This window comes from Pongo abelii, chromosome 12 (assembly GCF_028885655.2).
Source record: "Pongo abelii isolate AG06213 chromosome 12, NHGRI_mPonAbe1-v2.0_pri, whole genome shotgun sequence".
Taxonomy (NCBI): Eukaryota; Metazoa; Chordata; class Mammalia; order Primates; family Hominidae; genus Pongo; species Pongo abelii.
The window spans coordinates 45,404,821-45,421,233 of NC_071997.2; the positions used below are offsets into that span (position 1 = coordinate 45,404,821).

Below are 16,413 nucleotides of genomic sequence, written 5' to 3' on the forward strand. Positions count from 1 at the left end.
AGTAACAACTTTTCATTTAAAAAACCTGACAGACACCACGTTAACCAAGTGATCTAAGTTCAAAGTAAAAGAAGAGAAAAAGATGCACCATAAGAGAGCTAGAATACTTGTACTAGTTTCAGACTAAGTAGATCTCAAAACAAAGGATATCACTGTGGATAATGGTTCATTTCATAATGGTAATCAAAATGATGCACTTAGTGACAGAGCTTCAAAATACATGAAACAAAAATTGATAGCGTCAAGTAGACAAATCTGCAAGTTGAATTGGAGATTTCAATACTGTTTGCAGAAATTCAGCAAGGATAAAGCAGATGTAAATAATATTAACCAACTTGACTTGATTGTCACTTATCAAACACCAATAACAGTCAAATGCATATTGTTCTCAAGTGTGTATGGAACATTCACCAAAATAGATCATATTCTGGTCATAAAACAAGTCTCAATAAATTCAAAAAGATTCAAGCCATGTAAAGTATGTTCTTTGACCATAATGGAGTTAAATTAGATATTAATAACATATATTTTTAGATAAATCCCCAAATATTTGGAAACTAAATGATATACTTCTAAATAACATATAGGTAGAATAAATTAAAAAGTGATTAAAATTATTTTGAATGGATAAAAATAAAAAACAAATTTTAAATTCAGCTGAAAAATTTTTAAAAAGAAAAACATAACAAATCAGAACTTTTGAGATGTTGCTAAAGCAGTTTTTAGTGGGAAATTTATAGCACCAAACACTTATAGTAAAAGAAAGTTTTCAAATCAATAACCTCAGCTTCCACTTTAAGGCCCTGGAAAAAGCAGAGACAATTAAATCAAAACTAAGCAGAAGAAAACAAAAAATAAGATCAAGCCAAAATTAATGAAATAGAAAATAGAAAAACAGGCCAGGCATGGTGGCTTACGTCTGTCATACCAGCACTTTGTGAGGTTGAAGTGGGCGGATCACCTGAGGTGAGGAGTTCAAGACCAGCCTGGCCAACATAGTGAAACTGTTTCTACTAAAAACACAAAAATTAGTTGGGTGTGGTGGTGGGTGCCTGTAATCCCAGCTACTCAGGAGGCTAAGGCAGGAGAATTGTTGAAGGTGGAGGTTGCAGTGAGCCAAGATTGTGCCATTGCACTCCCGCCAGGGTGGTGAGTGAAACTCCATCTCAGAAAAAGAAAATACAAAAACAACAGATAAAATCAATGAAATCGAAAGGTGGTTCTTTGAGAAAATCAATAAAATTGATAAGAAATGTTGCTAGACATATTAGTGGAAAACGAATAAACAAATGACAATGAGAGGAATAAGAGAGGTGACATCATTTCAGATGCTACAGATATTATAAGGATAATAGGGGAATATTATGAACAATTTAAGCCAATAAATATGACAATTTAGATGAAATTAATAATTTCCTTGAACGTCACAAATTACCAGAACTCACTCAAAAAGAAATAAATTGTCTAAATAGCCCTATGCTTATTAGAGAAAATGACATAGTTAAAAAACCTACCACAAAGAAAACTCCAGGCCCGGATGACTTCATGGGTGAATTCTACCAAACACTAAAGGAAAACAAGTAATACCAATTCTACACAAAGTTTTTCAAAAATATTTAAAATAGGGGAATAGTTCCAAATTCTTTCTCCAAGGCCAGGATTACCCTTAAAACAAAATCAGACAAAAACATTACAAGAAAAGAATACTATAGACCAATATCTCTCATAAATAAGCCACATACAAAATGGTAACAAATTGAATTTAACAATTATTAAAAGGACAATATATCATATGGCCAAGTGAGATTTATCTCTGGAATGCAGGGTTTAACATTTGAAAGTTAATCAATATAATTCAACATATTAACAAACTAAAAAAATTACATGATTATCTCAATAGATGTTGAGAAAACATTTAACAAAGTTAAACATTCATTCCTGGTAAACACTCTCAGAAAACTCAAATTAAAAGGAAACTTCTTCAACCTGAAAACAGGCAGCTAAGAAACCTATAGCAACCATCATAGTTAATGATGAAAGCCTAAATACTTTCCCCCTAACACCAGGAACAAGTCAAGAATGCCTGCTGTTAGCACTTAAATTCAACATTGTACCAGTGGTTTTAGCCAGTGTGATTGGGAAAGAAAAAGAAATAAAAGGCATCAAGATTGAAAAGTAAGAAATAAAACTGTTTTTATTTGCAAGTGACATGATTGTCTGTGTAGGAAATATGATAGGATCTAAAAAGAAATCTATTAGAACTAATAATTGAGACTAGCATTATTCTAGAATAGAACAAAATATAAAAAATCAAATATATTTGTCTATACTAGCAACAAATAATTGGAAATTTAAATGTTTAAAAATATCACTTATGAAAATACAAAAATGAAATACTTAGAGATAAACTTCACAAAATTGGCAAAATACCTATAAACTAAAACTACAGAATATTGCTGAAAGAAATTAAAGAAGACCTAAACAAATGGAGAGATATGCCTTGCTCATAGATCAGAAGACTCAGTGTTGTAAAGATATCAGTTGCTCTCAAATTGATCTATAGATCCTATGCAATCCTACTCAAAGTCCCAGAAGGATTTTTTTTTTTTTTTCAGAATTGACAAGCTGGACCTGAAATTTTTATGGAAATACAAAGAACCTGGAATAACCAAACAACTCTGAAAAACACAAGGTTGGGATGACATAACCTGATTTCAAGAATTATTATAATACAGCATTAATGAATACAGTATGAAATTGATATAAAGTTTTAAAAATAGCTCAACAGAACAGAATGAAAAGTACATAAATAAATCCACACAAATATAGGCAACTGATTTTTGACTGAGGTGCAAAGGTAATGAAGTAGAGAAAGGATAGCCTTCTCAACAAATGGTGCTGGAGCAATTGCATAAGCACGTGGGAAAAAATGAACTTAGAACCAAGCTCACACTACATGCAAACATTAACCCAGAATGGATCATAGACCTAAATTTAAAAACATAAATCTATATGATTTCTAGAAGAAAACATAGGAGAAAGTCTTTGTGACCTCAGATTAGGCAAATATCTCTTCTGCAGAAGCACATACTAAAGTGTTCAACATTATTAGCCATTAGGAAAATGCAAATTAAATCCACAATGAGATAACACTACACACCTATTAGAATGGCTAAAATTTAAAAGATTGACATGCCAAGCATTATGAAGATGTGGAGGAACTTCACTCTTGTGAATTTTTGTGATAATGTAAATGGTAGAACCACTTTGGAAAACAATTAGGCAGTTTCTTAAGAAGTTGAACATATAATGACAGCATGATCCACCCATTCCACTCCTGGATATTTACTCAAGAGGAAATTAAATATATAACCATATAAACACTTTTATACAAATATTTATAAAAGCTTTACTTGTAATAGCCAAAAGCTGGAAACAGCTCCACTGTCCATCAAGAGGTGAATGGATAAACTATGGCATATCTGTAAAATGGAATACTACTCAACCATAAAAATATTGATTGCTATATACAACATATGGATGAATCTTAACATTATCATGCTGAGTGAAAGAAGCCTGCTTAAAAAAAAGAGTACATACTATATGATTAAATTTATATAAAACTAGAAAATGCAAACAATCCATAGTGACATAAAGCAGATCAGTGTCTGCTTAGAGATGGGAGATGAGATGGTGTGGGAGGGAAGGATTACAATGGCTTATGAGAAAACTTTTGGGGGTGATAGGTATGTTCACTGTCTCAACTGCAGGGAGGATTTCATGGGTGTATACACATGTAAAAATTGTAGACTTGGGCTGAGCACAGTGGCTCACGCCTGTAATCTCAGCACTTTGGGAGGCTGAGGTGGGAGGATCACCTGAGGTCAGGAGTTCGAGACCAGCCTAGCCAACGTGGTGAAACCCCGTCTCTACCAAAAATACAAAAAATTAGCCAGGTGTGGTAGCAGTCACCTGTAATCTCAGCTACTTGGGAGGCTGAGACAAGAGAATCGCTTGAACCTGGGAGGCAGAGGTTGCAGTGAGCCGAGATTGCGCCATTGCACTCCAGCCTGGGTGACGAGCGAAACTCCATCTCAAAAAAAAAAAGAAAATTGTAGACTTTAAATATGTAGTTTACTGTAAAGTTTATATATATAAAGCTTATGTATCTGAATATAAGATTTATGTGTAAACTTTAGCGTGTGTATATATATACACATATATCTATTTTTATTGAGATATAATTGATGTACAATAAAGTGCACATTTAGAAATAAAGTTGTTTTTTTTTTAACTTCAGCCCAGAAGTGAAAAATGTCACTTCTTCTCATGTTTCATTGGCCAGTGAAAGTCCAAATGTCCACACTTAACTCCAGGGAGGCCGGAGAGTACATTCTCACCACATGTTTGGAAGAATAGTTGAATATTTGTATATAGTACTAATGACTACCACACTCAGCAGTAAGCATGCTGTTCTCCACTTCCCTTCCCTCCCCTCCCCTCCCCTCCCCTCCCCTCCCTTCCCCTCCTCTCCTCTCCTCTCTTCTCTTCTCTTCCCTTCTTTTTGAGATGGGGTCTCACTCTGTCACCCAGGTTGGAGTGCAGTGGTGCAATCTCAGCTCACTGCAACCGCTGCCTCCCAGGCTCAAGCAGTCCTCCCATATGTCTCCCAAGTAGCTGAGACCACAGGCACACACCACTACACCTGGCTAATTTTTGGTAGAGACGGGGTTTCACCATGTTGCTCAGGCTGGTTTCAAAATTCTGAGCTCAAGCAATCTATTCGCCTTGGCCTCCCAAAGCGCTAGGATTACAGGCGTGAGCCACAGCACCTGGCCCTGTTTCTTAATAAATAAAGCACTTGTTCCAATTGTTACATAATAGAATTGACATTCATTTGCAGAACCACCAAATAACATTAGACTTAGCAGCCCTGACTCAAAACTTCTGCAAAGATTCAGCTTGTTTTGCTTGTGATGGGGAGGATCAAAAGTTAAATAAGATTAACCCAGTAACCCAAACCTTTTAGAAATCACTACTTCTTGGAATATAAGAAAATAAACTTAGAAAGAAACCAAACTAGAAGAAAGGATGAACAATCATTTGGTCTAGCGCCTGTCTTCTGGCCCATGAAGTTTAATGTAAATTATAGACAAGGGATGGTGGATCAGAGACTGACTCCATAATGATAAATTAATTTTACCTGAATTGATTCTCTTCATGGTCAAGAAATTATTTTTCATGTCCAACTAAATTTTTTTTAATTTATTTATTTTACTTTTTAGAGACAAGGTCTTGCTTTTCTGCCCAGGTTGGCCTTGAACTCCTGGGCTCAAGGGATCCTCCCACCTCAGCCTTCCAAGTAGCTGGGACTGCAAGCATGTGCCACTGTGCTTTGCTTAAAAATGTTTATTTTTATTTAAATAAATTTCCTTTTGTTCTGTTCTTAGTAGTCACCTTGATGAATTGATTAGAAATATCCAGGCCAAAGCTTCATAGCATGTGAAAGGGTTAGCATCTTTAATGTACAAAAACACTCTTGCACATCAGTATGGAAAAAAGACATTTTACTTATTTTTCTAGCCACATGGCAGATTGTGTTAATATAGTCCCTATCCCACCCCAGCAGGCCCATTTTTCTGAAACACAATAGAAACACTGTGCCTGCTGTATTATTTTCTGTACTTTTTATATGTTCTTTTAAAATGTTTATAACTTTTTAAGAGAAAAACAAACTAGGGTGTTTGTTATATCCATTTAGGATATAAAAAATGATCTAAGCCAGGTGCAGCGGCTCACACCTGTAATACCAGCATTTTTGGGGGCCAAGGCAAGAAAATTGTATGAGGTGAGGAGTTTGAGACTAGCCTGGGCAACATAGCAAGACCCTGTCTCTGTAAAAATAAATAAATACATAAATAAAACTAAAAAAGTGCTGGGCATGGTGGCACATAACTGTAGTCCCAGCTACTCGGGAGGCTGAGGTGGGAGGATCACTCGAGCCTAGGAGATCAAGACTGCAGTGAGCTATGATTGCACCACTGCACTCCACTGTTTTAAGACCCTGTCTCAAAAACAAAAGAAAACAAAACAAAACAAAAACAAAGGTCTAAGAGGACATGGGCAATTCATGAAAGAAAAATATGTGTGAACAATAAACATATGAGGAAGTAAGTAATTTATTATTCTAAGAAGTAATTTAAGTTAAAATAATGAGATACCATTTCAGCTGCAAAACTGGAAAATATTTTTTAAAATGAAAATGCCCAGAACTATTGAGGTTATCAAACCTATATTTACAGTAGGATATTCAGTTTATATGAACTTGTTTGCTACATGAGAGTGGTGGGATTATGCCTATTTTACATTTTCTTCTTTTTGCTTATGTGTATTTTTGAATACTTCTATAATAAATATGAACTACTTTTGTAACAAAATGTACACTTTATTTAATTTATTTTTTTACATGCAATACTTTTATTTTAGACATGCAAGGAAAGCTGTTTCAGAATCTACTGTTTATTATTTTTTTAAGACAGAGCCTTGCTGTGTCGCCTAGGCTGGAGTGCAGTGGCACAGTCTCGGCTCACTGCAACCTCCACCTCCCGGGTTCAAGCGATTCTCATGTCTCAGCCTCCCTAGTAGCTGGGACTACAGGTGTGCACTACCACAACGGGCTAATTTTTGTGTTGTTAGTAGAGACAGGGTTTCATCATGTTGGCTAGGCTGGTTTCAAACTCCTGGGCTCAAGTAATCCTCCTCGGCCTCCCAAAGTGCTGGGATTACAGGCGTGAGCCACCACCCCAGTCCACAAAATGTACACTTTAATCTCCCCCTTTTAATTGAGAGCAATTTCGCTATCTTGAAGTTCTCTTTCTCTTTCTCTTTCTCTTCTTCATGCTAACCAATTCCAATTTCCTTCATCTTTCCTTAGAAGACCTAATTTTCATACTGAAATTATATTTATCAGGCTTTTTAAGACTTTATTTTTGCCATGTGCTTAATTAAATTGAGCTTACTTTCAGAATTACTCTACCATAATGACTTGAATTTTTGAAAAAGCCTTTTCTAGTCTCTCTGTAACTTAATAGACTTCCCTTTGCACTACATTTCATTTAAAATATACATTAGCCAGACTGACACTTAAAACATGTTCACCCTGTGTTCTTTTGTCTAAAAATAGACTTATTAAGTATCTTCTGTGTACTCTGGTACTGTCCCTATGTGTCATAGCAGAGATGCATTCCTATCAGTGTATGTGGGCACGTGTGTGTGTGTGTGTGTGTGTGTGTGTGTTTGCATGTATAAAACATGTGCCTTGGCCGGGCGTGGTGGCTCACACCTATAATCCCAGCACTTTGGGTGGCCGAGGCGGGCGGATCACGAGGTCAGGAGTTTGAGACCAGCCTGACCAACATGGTGAAACCCCATCTCTACTAAAAATACAAAAATTAGCTGGGCATGGTGGCACACATCTGTACTCCCAGCTACTCAGGAGGCTGAGGCAGGAGAATAGCTTGAACCCGGCAGGTGGAGGTTGTAGTGGAGTCGAGATCACACCACTGCACTCCAGCCTGGGTGACAGAGAAAGACTCCATCTCAAAAACAAAAACAAACAAACAAAAAAACATATGTCAGGCTCTGGGCTAAATGGCTTCTAAGCTTTACTTCATTTGCTCTTCACAACACTTTTATGAGATCATTGTTATTGTTTCCATTTTACAGATCAGGGTTAGAGAGGGGGGCTCTAACATGCTAGAGATTAGCCTGAAAGCACAGGAGCTAGGCCATGCACATAGCATCCAGGAAGGAAAGAGGGTAGTATAGAAATAAGACTATGTACAACGCAGCATATGAGAAATGCTACAAATACGTTTTTGAACACATATTTTCTGGACCTTTACTGATTTCAATAATTTGGTTGCAGAGGACAGACTTCATGGATATGAGAACAGTGCAGCTGCACATGGCCCCAGGTTCAGAAGAGCCCTGCATGCTTGGAGTTTAATGCTCTGCAGTTGCTGTCTTGATATTCTTAATAATTTAATCTTTGAATTTGTGTTTTGCAAGTGAAGTCCAATAGACATTGAAGCGTGTGCCGTTAGCTTACATGCGGTTCTGCCTGCTGCCAGCTCCCCACCTCCCTGAGAATAGGTCCTTGGCAGCCTGTTCTCCATTGCCTGGTTTCTGGGACCCTGCCCAGCCACCCCTTCTCCACATCTGCTCTCCCCACTATGGCCTCTGCCTGCCTTTAACTGGGATGGCAACTGGGTTGTGTCTGGCAGAGGTGGGGGTTGGGAGGTAATATTCTGCTGTCATCCTCTGCTTTCAATAGGGACCTGGAGTTGCACCCGGGGGGCTTGAGGCTAGGCATCCAGGGTCTCTTTGCAGCAGGGCCTGGCAGCACCACAACTGTTAGGGAGCAACTCGCCTCTGCCCCACCCCCAATCCAGGCACTGAGCTTGTCCTGGCACTGAGGTTTCAAACCCTTCAGGGCCAACCATCTGCTGCAGGTTGGCCCGGCACCAAGCATTGGCCTGTGGCTGGAGGGAGGGGGCTCCTGAGCCTGTGAGGACTCACACTTGCCCTGGGAGTATCCCCTGCCCAAAGGCGAGCGATATTAAAGAGCAAATTTTAAAAGCACACCATGACCGACAGGTCAAGAGAGATGGCAAAAGAAAGGAAAAGCTTTGTATTTTAGCACTTTTAATGGCACTTTTTCTTTCTAGCCTTTTGAACAAGGGCCTGCATTTTCATTTTGTACTAGGCTGGAAAATTATGTAGCCTGTCCTGCTGTCCCATGGTTAGCTTCAGGCAATCAGAGGAGGGAATGGTTTACTACAGGGGGAACGGTGACTTCTTATTTGCTTATTCCACCCTTCTTTACCTTTGCCTTCAAAGTGTTTATTCAGGGAGTCCTACTGCCTGCTGTTACTGGTGTTGGGAGAAGATAGCACTGGTGACTGTTTTCTGCAGAGGAAGCTGCCAACCATTGATATAATTTTTTCTTTTCTTCTTTTTTTTTTTGAGACAGAGTTTTGTTCTGTCGCTCAGGCTAGAGTGCAGTGGCATGATCTTGGGTCACTGCAACCTGTGCCTCCAGGGTTCAAGCAATTCTTGTCCCTCAGCCTCCCTAATAACTGAGATTACTACTGGCATGCACCACCATGCCTGGCTAATTTTTGTATTTTTGGTAGAGAAGGAGTTTCACCAGGCTGGTTTCAAACTCCTGATCTCAAGTGATCCGCCCACCTTGACCTCCCAAAGTGCTGGGATTATAAGCGTGAGCCACCGTGCCCAGCCCTGATATAATTTCTTGACTGTGCATGGGAAAAGGTGGTGGGAAAAAGGGAAATGAGAAATCAGGAATTTGAGATTCTTAAACTGTATGACTAACCATCACCTCCCATAACTGCAGTCCTGTAACGTTCTGTTTTGACGCTGTGTATTCCTCATTTTGGCAAACTCATCTTCAAGGAAATCACTCAAAAAGCTGACTGGCAGGCTGGCTGGCCAGAGTAGAAGAGCTGTTTAGTATCGGGATGGCAATGTACAAAGCGAGCTGCCCCAGGGTGCATTCCTTTCAGCTTTATTGAAAGCCAGTTTCTGCAGGTATCTCTCTGGTGAAAAGGCAGTCCTCCTTTTGAAGACACCAGCTCGAGTGCCAGATAGAGCTCTGAATAAAGCACTTGGCATTGCTCATTCCTGCAGATAATGGCCTTAATGCATTGGGAAAAGCAGCTTGGGACCAATGCTGTGGGGAGTCAGTCAACAGGGTCATCTCCACACAGGAAGGACAGGAAAGAGGCTCACAATCGCAGCAGGGGCTGTGCCTGGAGAAGGTATTCTGGGGCAAGTTGGATTTTCTCACAGCACCGAAACAGTAGGTAGGTGCATGCTGATGGCTTAATCTTAACTCTCCTTTTTTATTGACCATAAATGCCATATTCAAATAAACTATAAATGATACAATTATATACTGCCCAGTGGTAAGCTTTCAAAATGTAAATCAGTCTGGGAATACAGAAATCGATTATAAGAATTTTCAATGATCTTTGTTTAACTGTTTAGGGGATTCCCCGGAAGTGGGCTTGTGTAAGTGTGGGAAACGTGGGAGGAAAGGGCTAGAAAAGGGAAGAGGAGCTTGGGCTGAGAGGGAAGAATCCAGGGGGACTGTAGGTGGCAGGGTGTGTGTGCACCTCCTGGCTTCACCTTGTAACAGTTGTGGAACTGGCAAAGAGCCCCCAGGGCGAACTGCTGAAGGGTGAACTTTCCTAGGTCAAGGGAAACCCATATCATACTGTTTATTATTAGTTGCTAATGAAATTAACATTTATATCCCCAAATGAAATATCAAATATGTCTATATGCTGGAGACAGACTTTTTTTTTTCTCTGAGATGGAGTCTCACTCTGTTGCCCAGGCTGGACCACAGTGGCATGATCTCGGCTCACTGCAAGCTCCACCTCCTGGGTTCACACCATTCTCCTGCCTTAGCCTCCCGAGTAGCTGGGACTACAAGCGCCCACCACCATGCTCGGCTAATTTTTTTGTATTTTTAGTAGAGACAGGTTTTCACCATGTTAGCCAGGATAGTCTCAATCTCCTGACCTTGTGATCCGCCCGCCTCAGCCTCCCAAAGTGCTGGGATTACAGGCGTGAGCCACCATGCCTGGCCAGGAGACAGACTTAAAGTCACTTGCTTACCTGCCTAAAATCTGTGCCTAGCTGTGTTTATCAGCCAGATCTAAGATAATAAACCGACACATCCTGTCTATCTAAGTAGGATGCAGATTTCTAGACTTTTTTTTTTTTTTTTTTACCATTTCTAGCCATTTTTACACTTTTTTTTAAACCAAAATGTATTCTTGATAATGCAGTTAGAGAGCAAAGTAAAGACAATAGGGTCTTTTCCTTTGCCTCTGTCTGCCACTCTCTTTGCCCCAACAGAAAGCAAAGTAGTGAAGGATTATTTTTCCTATGCTCCCAATTCTCAGGTTCCTGGGAGCCCGGGCCTTGCTCCCCTGGTACTCTGGAAATGACTGTGTCTTGGATGCAGACGGCTCTATAGCAAATATATATGTATGTATGTGTGCATGTGTGTGAGGGAGAGATATGTATATCTCAGCTAAAGATGAGAACAAATCCCAGGGGCCCCAGGGCCCAACTCTTTCATCCCTAGTTTAAAGGGCCTGCTATAGAGCAAAGGTCTCAGGGCTGTGCTCTGGGCCCACCCCACTCCCTGACCACACAGTCTGGAAAGGGCTAGAGGATGTTTCTTAGGGCCAGGTCTGAAACGGGTGGGCATCACTCCCACTAATTACAATTCAGTCACTTATCCAACCTAACTGCAAGAAAGGCCATAAGCTATGGTCCGTTTAGACTCCTGGGAAGACACAATGACATGCGAGATCCATGGCATGACCTCTGCCACACTAACCGGTTAGTGCCACAGAACCCAGGAAAAGTCAGAAATGGGAAGCACAGCACTTTAGAAGCCCAGGGTGGAGGGTGAGGCACAAAACTGAGGATTTGCCCAAAGTCTCATAAAGTACAGTTGGGCTCTGTGCAGCCAGGCACTTGCCCCTCTCCTACCCCAGTGGAAGGTGGGAGGTTTATCCTCTGAAGTGAACAGATTGGCTCTCCTAGCTCAGAGCTAAGCAAGGGAGAGGAGATGAGACACCCTACTGAAAACCATGGGATTAGGCACAAGTCTAATGGCTAAGACTTGATAACCCCAGCTCCTTTTCCCACTCAGTCCCAGAATGCTGGCAGCCATACTTGAACTCTCTAGGCAGGATTCCTCTCTTAAGAAAGAGAACAGCGTGGAGAAAGGACTTATAGATAGATCCTCCCAGTGAAATGGGCAGGGCTCTTCTCTTTCACCTACAGTGAGCCCCATTCACTCTCAAAGAATTTCTAATGAGCTTTTCAGCACCTCATGTTTATGGACCTGTGAATACAGACCCAAGAATTACCAAGCAATTAAAGGGAGCCTCTAACGTGAAAGGCAAAGTCGAAAGTAAACAAATAGAAAATGAATCCAGAGGCAATGCAAAGGGCAAAAGAAACCTCAGGGGGGACCACTATACTTAATATCTTCAGAAAGATAGGAGAATAAACATATTGCATACATAAAAAGAATAGGATGCCACAGAAAAGGCACATCCCAGTAACAAGAAAGAGCTTTTGAAAATGAAAAAGGAGTATAGACAAAATTAGAAATTTAGGCAGTCATGGTGGCTCACACTTGTGATGCCAGTACTTTGGAAGGCTGAGATGGGAGGATCCCTTGTGGCCAAGGGTTCGAGACCAGCCTAGGCAGCATAGAAAGACTCCATCTCAACAAGAGAAAAATTTTAAAATTGGCTGGGCATGATGGTGCATGCCTACGGTCCCAGCTACTTGGGAGGATGAGCCAGGAGGATCACTTGAACCCGGGAGTTCAAGGCTACAGTGAGCTATGATTGCACCACTGCACTGAAGCCTGGGTGGCAGAGCAAAACCCTGTCTCTAAAAAAAAAAAAAGAATGTAGTAGAAGGAGCAGAAGATAAAGGTGAAGACATCTCTTAGAAAGTGAAATGAATGGCAAAGAAAGAAAAACTGGAGAAAAACGAGAATACAATCATAGGATCAATTTAGGAGCTCCAACATCTTGCTAATAGGAGTTCCAGAAAAGAAAATGGACATAGGAAATTATCAAAGAAATTCCCAGAACTGAACGTCATGAGTTGCTATATTGAAAAGTACTCAACACAATGAAAGGAAGGAAACTTGGATTAAGGTATATCATAAAAGTTCAGAACACCAAAGATGAAAGGAAGTTCAAAAAGCATACAGATAGAACAAACAAGTCACTTTTAAAGGGCAGGAGTCAGAACGATGCTAGCCTTCCAACAGCAACAACATAAGCCAAAGGCTAATAGATCAGTGCTTTCAAAATTCTGAGGGAAAATGATGTCCAGCTTAGAATTCTATATTTGGCCAAACTATCATCCAACATGAGGAAAACTGCAACTAACTCTCAAACGGTTCACAAAAAAAAAAAAGTATGCACTTATAATCTAGAGAAAAGATGTAATTCAACAAATAGGGCAAAAGGTTAACAATTGGTGAATTGGTAAGGACTCTTTTTGTGATATTCTTGCAAGTTAAGTCTTCTCTAAGTTTGAAAAAAAAAAAAAACCCATACAACTAATGGGGGTAAAATAAAGGAATTTTTAGACATGTAAGGCATCCAAAGTTTATCTCCATGCCCACTTTCTAAGCCACTGTAGACGTGGATGTGTTCATGCAAACAAGAAAGTGAAAGAACTAAAGTGCAACCATGGGATCAAGAAAACAGAGAATCCAGCACAGAAGAGAAGAGACGGGAAGTCCTGAGACAACAGCTGTGGGTGGCTCTGGACAGCAGCCAGGCTGACCTGGAGTGGGAGGACTGAGGACAGAAGGCTTATTTCCAATAAAATATGAAACTAATAGATTAGCTGTTTGAGTAATCTTAGAGTTCAGAGAGTTTGGGGATGAATAAGTGGCTGGGGCCATAGAAAATAGAACAAACCAAAATTTGAGTTAATTATTAACTCCAGAGTCAATGAACAATTGCACAAGAAAGGTTTCTTATATGGTTCAGCTATGAACAAGATTTATATGGGCATATTAATATAAAGATGAATATATAATATAATCATGTTAGGAATGAGGGGAGTGAAATGGTATATGAATACAGGGCATAAAAGACAGAATTCCTCATCGTCCATAGTAAGAAATCAATAGATAATGTATAAAATGGAAAAAGCAAGAAAAGCAGTAAAAACCTATTCTTTGAAAATATAGAGGTAAACATGAAAAAATTGCTAAAATAATTGAAGGCAGTGTCTCTGAGGAATGGGAATCAGAGATGGTAGGGAAAAGCAGGGGATGTGGTCTTTGTTTTGTTTTGTTTTGCTTTGTTTTGTTTTGTTGAGACAGGATCTCACTCTCTCACCCAGGCTGCAGTACCGTGGCGGGATCACATCTCACTGCAGCAGCCTCAAACTCCTGGGCTCAAGCAATCCTTCTGCCTCAGCCTCCTAAGTAGCTGAAACTACAGGAGGGTGCCCACCATGCCCAGTTTATTTTTATTTTTTGTATTTTTTTTGTAGAGACAGGGTCTCACTATGCTGCCCAGGATGGTCTGGAACTCCTGGGCTCAAGTGATCCTCCTGCCTTGGCTTCCCAAAATGCTACAATTACAGGTGAGCCACCTCTTCTGGCCAATGTGTTTTTTAATAAGTAGGGTTTGTCAGGGACATTCTCAGTTTTTCCTCCCTAGTCTGGCATAATTTCATTGCCATTGCCCCTTTTACTCCCAAAGTTGTCCCAGTTTTGTATGTAGCCCTGAAATGCTACTTCATTTTTTAAACTATGTGTGCATGATATTTTGGTAACAGTGAAATAAAAAGAGAAGGCTCTTTGGACCTTAAATAAAATAACTCTGGTTCATCAAGCTCAGTCAAAGACTTTAATTTTCTTTTTTCCAAAAACTAATTCTTTTTTTTTTTCAATTTTTACCCTCTGTACATTAGAATGTATCCAAAAACTAATTCTTCATTTTAAATTAATTACAAGCAATGTGTACTTCGAAGCACTTTTACAATCACTCACTCATTTAATCCTTACAACAGCTTCATAGGGTAAGCATCCTATCCCATTTTATAGATGATAAAAATGAGGGGCCGGGCGCAGTGGCTCATGCGTGTAATCCCAGCACTTTGGGAGGCTGAGGCAGGCAGGTCACAAGGTCAGGAGATTGAGACCATCCTGGCCAACACGGTGAAACCCCATCTCTACTAAAATACAAAAAATTAGCCGGGCGTGGTGGCACGCGCCTGTAGTCCCAGCTACCTGGGAGGCTGAGGCAGGGGAATTGCTTGAACCCAGGAAGCAGAGGTTGCAGTGAACTGAGATCGCACTACTGAACTCCAGCCTGGCAACAGAGCAAAACTCTCAAAAAAAAAAAAAACAAATAAATAAAAAATAAAAGAGGTTAGGGAGGTCTTCTGATTGTCTACCAAGGTGACACTAGTCCACTGGACCAGGCCCTTTAATTGCAGTTTGCCCACTCTTGCCACAATATCAAATGATAAGGCATTTAAGCCATCCTACAAATGAACAGAATCTCAGATATAAAACCAATAACCCAGATTAATAGCCTATTAGAAAAACAGATTATGAAAATGAATAATTCATACATTCTTCTGTTTTTGAAAATAAATTCTAATTAGTCTGTCCATCTAGGCTTAGTGGAAACTGAAATCAGTCTCATGGGAAGACAGCCCACACCTCCAACCCCTGTCATCTTTGGAGTCCCAGAGGATGAATCGCTGCTGCTAAACCTCCGGACCAGGAAAACAGTCCTAGTGGGTTTTTTTGTTTTGTTTTGTTGTTGTTGTTGTTGTTGTTTAGATTACAAAGTAATACATGATTATTTCAGAAAATATAATAAAATAGAGATATAGCATAAAAGAAAAAATATTCTAAATCCCATCACTTAGAGGTGAATACACCTAACAATTTAGTGGATACATCTCTGTCTTTTTGTAATACAAATACAAAAATAGGATCATATGATGCAAACTTCTCAGTTACCTGGTTTTTTTCACCAAACACTATATTTTGGACATGGTTCCATGTCCATAACCGTGTGTCTACATTTTTCTTTTTAGTGGCTGCCTCATGGTTCATCATTTGAATTACTGTATTTGATCAATCCTCTGTTACTAGATATTTGGGTTCTTCCTTTTTTCTTTCCAGCATTAACTCTGCAACAACGACGAAATTCTATACACACATCTTTGTGCCCATGTCCAATTATTCCTCAAGATAAATTTCCTGAAGAGAGATTACTGTGCCAAAGAGCTTGTATTTTACGGGAGGCTTCTAACCCACATTGTATACCCCACCAACATAGAATGTGCTTGTCCATACTCTCATATTCAGATGACCCAATGTGTTCTCTTATCAATGCTTTTATCCCTCCTGTGGGTTAAACCATGAATGAAACGAAGCACCGGGGTTGGGATGGGAGGCAGTTGAAACAAACAAGAAATTTAAAAAGAGTTCTTTAATTCCTTCTTTCTAGTCCCTCCCACACTCTAATGTTTTTTTCCAATTTGGAACTCTGGCCTGACTGGTTCCACCCTCAGCTCACACACCAACTTTCCCTGCCCATCCCTCTTCTGTATTTTTGAGATTGGGTCAGTCTCTCCTCACTAGCGAATACATACATTCCTTTGAGGTGAGGGACATCACCTTAAGTGTCAAGGTCTGGACAACAATATCATCACAGGGTCACTATGACATGCCCAAGAATTCTGAAATTTCAGAACCAGGCTTGTTAGAATGAGTTGTTCAACACAGTCTCCCACACT

General features: G+C 39.8%; 1 long non-coding RNA gene across 3 annotated transcripts in view; it reads left to right on the top strand.

Moving 5' to 3' along the window:
• Nucleotides 1-15,939, top strand: part of LOC129057656 (uncharacterized) — a 95,372-nt gene extending 79,433 nt beyond the window's left edge. For 2 of the 3 annotated variants that reach the window (XR_008522305.2, XR_010136264.1), the window contains 2 exons: nucleotides 9,712-9,887; nucleotides 15,281-15,496. This is a non-coding gene — a long non-coding RNA (uncharacterized LOC129057656). Of the gene's footprint in view, nucleotides 1-9,711; nucleotides 9,888-15,280 lie in introns of all 3 variants that reach the window. The other variant, XR_010136263.1, reaches the window with a different exon arrangement.
• The last annotated feature ends 474 nt before the right edge of the window (nucleotides 15,940-16,413 follow it).